The 4,934-nt window shown below is 41.9% G+C and overlaps 1 protein-coding gene across 7 annotated transcripts in view; it reads right to left on the bottom strand.

Moving 5' to 3' along the window:
* The window catches only part of si:dkey-181m9.8 (E3 ubiquitin-protein ligase RNF31), a 153,646-nt gene that overhangs the window by 5,879 nt on the left and 142,833 nt on the right, over positions 1-4,934 (bottom strand). The gene's annotated exons all lie outside the window — the stretch shown is intronic.

The raw sequence follows: 4,934 nt of genomic DNA on the forward strand, positions 1-4,934 counted from the left end.
AGATCTTCATAGTAGAACAAAGAAATACAATAGAATCAATGAAAAATTACACACAAAGACTGACATACAACCAATGTGCAAAAGAAGAAACACCGTCCAAATACAAGAAAAAACAAACAATAAATAAATAATCCTGAGAACATGAGTTGTAGAGTTATTGAAAGTGAGTTCATAGGTTGTGGAATCAGTTCAGTGTTCTGCCGAATGAAATTACACATGCTGGTTCAGCACGCTGGTTGAAGGGTAATAACTGTTCCTGAATCTGGTGCAGTGTGACCTAAGGCTTCTATACCTCCCTCCCAATGGCAGCATCAGCAAAAAGAGAGCATGGCGGGATGGCAGGAGTCCTTAATGATGGTAATTTGCTCAGATAAATGAATAAAAAGAAGATTCAATCTATTTTTGCACTGTGAACTAATTCCCACTGCTGGTATACAAGAAATTTTGGATAAGACCATAAGATGTAGCAGCAGTAGTAGGCTATTTGGCCCATCGAGGCTGCTCCGCCATTCAGTCATTGACTGAGCCAGTTCTTCCAGTCATCCCCACTCCCCCGCCTTCACCCAATACTGGAAATATAAGGATGAAGTTAAAGAGACAGTGAGAATAAGAAAAGTTAAGAAACACAACAGAATCAACAGAGCAGAAAGCTCAAGAAGGGATCATACAGTATGGTCAAGTGAAATAGGAATTGATATGAAAGGTGAGGGGAGTAATGAATTAAAAGTATTGTATATGAATGCACGTAGTGTAAGAAATAAAGTGGACGAGCTTGAGGTACAGTTGGAAATTGGTAAATATGATGTTGTGGGAATAACAGAGACATGGCTTCAAGTGGACAGGGCCTGGCAAATGAATATTCAAGGGTATACGTCCTATCGAAAGGACAGACTGATGGGCAGAGGGGGTGGGGTGGCTCTGTTGGTGAGGAATGATATTCAGTCCCTTGCGAGGGGGGGGACATAGAATCAGGAGACGTAGAGTCAGTATGGATAGAACTAAGAAATTCTAGGTAAAAAGACCCTAATGGGAGTTATCTACAGGCTCCCAAACAGTAGTCTGGATGTAGTTTGTAGTTGAATCAAGAGTTAAAATTGGCATCTCACAAAGGTAATGCTACAGCTGTCATGGGGGATTTCAACATGCAGGTAGACTGGAGGAATCAGGTTGGTACTGGACCCCAAGAAAGGGGGTTTGTGGAGTCCCTCCGAGATGGATTCTTAGAACAGCTTGTACTGGAGCCCACCAGAGAGAATGCAATTCTAGATTCAGTGTTGTGCAATGAACCGGATTTGATCAGGGACCTTGAGGTAAAGGAGCCATCAGGAGGTAGTGACCATAATATGATAAGTTTTAATCTGCAATTTGAGAGGGAGAAGGGAAACTCGGAAGTGTCAGTATTACAGTTGAACAAAGGGAACTATGGTGCTATGAGGGAGGAGCCGGCCAAAGTTCAATGGAACAATACCCTAGCAGGGATGACAGTGGAACAGCAATGGTAAGTGTTTCTGGGAATAATGCGGAAGGTGTAGGATCAGTTCGTTCCAAAGAGGAAGAAAGGTCCTAAGGGGAGTAAGGGGAGGCTGTGGCTGACAAGGGAAGTAAAGGACAGTATAAAAATAAAAGAGAAGAAGTATAACATAGCAAAGATGAGTGGGAAGACGGAGGATTCGGAAACTTTTAAAGAGCAACAGAAGATAACTAAAAAGGCAATACACGGAGAAAAAATGAGGTACAAAGGTAAACTAACCAAGAATATAAAGGAGGATAGTAAAAGCTTCTTTAGGTATGCGAAAAGGAAAAAAATAGTTAAGACCAAAATTGGGCCCTTGAAGACAGAAATGGGTGAATTTATTATGGGGAACAAGGAAATGGCAGAGGAGTTGAACAGGTACTTTGGATATGTCTTCACTAGGGAAGACACAAACAATCTCCCAGATATAATAGTGGCCAAAGGACCGAGGGTAATGGATGAACTGAAGGAAATTTATATTAGGCAGGAAATGGTGTTGGATAGACTGTTGGGTCTGAAGGCTCATAAGTCCCTGGGACCTGATGGTCTGCATCCCAGGGTACTTAAAGAGGTGACTTTAGAAATCGTGGACACATTGGTAATCATTTTCCAATGTTCTATAGATTCAGGATCAGTTCCTGTGGATTGGAGGATGGCTAATATTGTCCCACTTTTCAAGAAAGGAGGGAGAGAGAAAACAGGGAATTATAGACCGGTTAGCCTGACGTCAGTGGTGGGAAAGATGCTGGAGTCAATTGTAAAAGATGAAATTACGACACATTTGGATAGCAGTAACAGGATAGGTCCGAGCCAGCATGGATTTACGAACGGGAAATTGTGCTTGACTAATCTTCTGGATTTTTTTTGAGGATGTAACTAAGAAAATGGACAAGGGAGAGCCAGTGGATGTAGTGTACCTGGACTTTCAGAAAGCCTTTGATAAAGTCCCACATAGGAGATTAGTGGGCAAAATTAGGGCACATGGTATTGGGGGCAGAGTACTGACATGAATTGAAAATTGGATGGCTGACAGGAAGCAAAGAGTAGCAATTAACGGGTCCCTTTCGGAATGGCAGGCGGGGACCAGTGGGGTACTGCAGAGTTCAGGCTGGGACCACAGCTGTTTACAATATACATTAATGATTTAGATGAAGGGATTAAAAGTAACATTAGCAAATTTGCACATGACACAAAGCTGGGTGGCAGTGTGAAATGTGAGGAGGATGTTATGAGAATGCAGGGTGACCTAGACAGGCTGGGTGAGTGGGCGGATGCATGGCAGATGCAGTTTAATGTGGATAAATATGAGGTTATCCACTTTGGTGGTAAGAACAGGAAGGCAGATTATTATCTAAATGGAGTCAAGTTAGGAAAAGGAGAAGTACAACGAGATCTAGGTGTTTTTGTACATCAGTCACTGAAAGCAAGCATGCAAGTACAGCAGGCTGTGAAGAAAGCTAATGGCACGCTGGCCTTCATAACAAGGGGAATTAGGTATAGGAGCACAGAGGTCCTTCTGCAGCTGTACAGGGCCCTGGTGAGACCACACCTGGAGTATTCTGTGCAGCTTTGGTCTCCAAATTTGAGGAAGGACATTCTTGCTATGGAGGGAGTGCAGCGTAGGTTCACAAGGTTAATTCCCGGGATGGCGGAACTGTCATATGATGAAAGATTGGAGCGACTGGGCTTGTATACACTGGAACTTAGAAGGATGAGAGGGGATCTGATTGAAACATATAAGATTATTAAGGAATTGGACACGCTGGAGGCAGGAAGTATGTTCCCACTGATGGGTGAGTCCCGAACCAGAGGCCACAGTTTAAGAATACGGGGTAGGCCATTTAGAACGGAGTTGAGGAAAAACTTTTTCACCCAGAGAGTAGTGGATATATGGAATGCTCTGCCCCAGAAGGCAGTGGAGGCCAAGTCTCTGGATGCTTTCAAGAAAGAGATGGATAGAGCTCTTAAAGATAGTGGAATCCAAGGTTATGGGGATAAGGCAGGTACTGGATACTGATTGTGGATGATCAGCCATGATCACAGTGAATGGCGGTGCCGGCTCGAAGGGCCGAATGACCTACTCCCGCACCTATTGTCTATTGTCTATAATACCCTTCGATGCCCTGGCTAATCAAAAACCTATCTACCTCTGCTTTAAATGCACCCAATGTCTTGGCCTCCACAGCTGCTCGTGGCAACTAATTCCACAGATTTACCACCCTCTGACTAAAGTAATTTCTCCGCATCTCTGTTTGAAATGGATGTCCTTCAAACCTGAAGTCATGCCCTCTTGTCCTAGATTCCTTTATCATGGGAAATAACTTTGCCATATCTAATCTGCTCAGGCCTTTTAACATTCGGAATGTTTCTATGAGAATTCTCCTCATTCTCCAGAACTCCAGGGACTACAGCCCAATATTTGCCAGACATGAAAAGGAAGATCAGAAGATCAGATATAAAAATTAGATCTGTCAACATCAGGTGATTGTGATTCTATTGAAGGTTCTGCGGTTTTAAAGCACAGTCTGGTCTGATTGAAGCAGCAGAATAAGCCATTTCCTAATGATAATCTTCCAATATAAAATTAACAGGACTGATAACCAAATTTAGATGATCTTTAGAGTCAGCTACTTCTATGCTTGTGTATTTAATTTTAAGCCCAAGGTCCTTAAAGCCTAATTTCTGTCAACTGTTCTATTTTGTCAGCGCCTGGTGCACCATATACCCAAAACATGATAACAGCTGAAAATCGGACAAGCAATGCCTGTCCTATCTAGCCTGAACACCTGTCATCTAGCATGATAAATTTCCAAACAACAGATGGACTATACATATTTCACTAGGAGAGTTCCCTGGTCAATAATCATTGCACTACAGATGCAACATTTGTTGATCCGAGTTCTACCAGACTCTTGCCTAATGTAGTCAGAATATATTTCAAGGCTTCACGCTATTGTTGCAATTAATATACTGTAAATGATGACCAAAATATCAGTTGTGTGCTCTAGATCACCAACACAAGGATTTGATAAGCTTCTTTTAAAAAATTCACTCTTCAAGGTAATGTGCCTGTCACATTATTTCTAAAGTAGCACCAGAGCCTTAACCTTGGAAGTTCATCCTCTACAACAGAACACTCATTTCATTTACCATGACCATTATGTAATATTAACAAATGAGGGAGAGTTATAGAAAGCACATCATGCTAAGTGGAAGTGGACTGATAATATTAAAAGCTTTTCTATTAGGGCTTCTATGACTGGCAGCTGGGGAAACTTTCATTTCACCTGCCAGGAATGGATCTGCATTCTTGTTCCAAAGTTTAATCGGCTGCTACAAATCTGAATAAGTAATGACTTAGTAGTTAATATTTTCACAAATTGTACATAGCTGTTAATTTTTGAATACTTTGTTAACTTAC

Source organism: Mobula hypostoma, chromosome 1 (genome assembly GCF_963921235.1).
Source record: "Mobula hypostoma chromosome 1, sMobHyp1.1, whole genome shotgun sequence".
In the NCBI taxonomy this organism is placed as follows: domain Eukaryota; kingdom Metazoa; phylum Chordata; class Chondrichthyes; order Myliobatiformes; family Myliobatidae; genus Mobula; species Mobula hypostoma.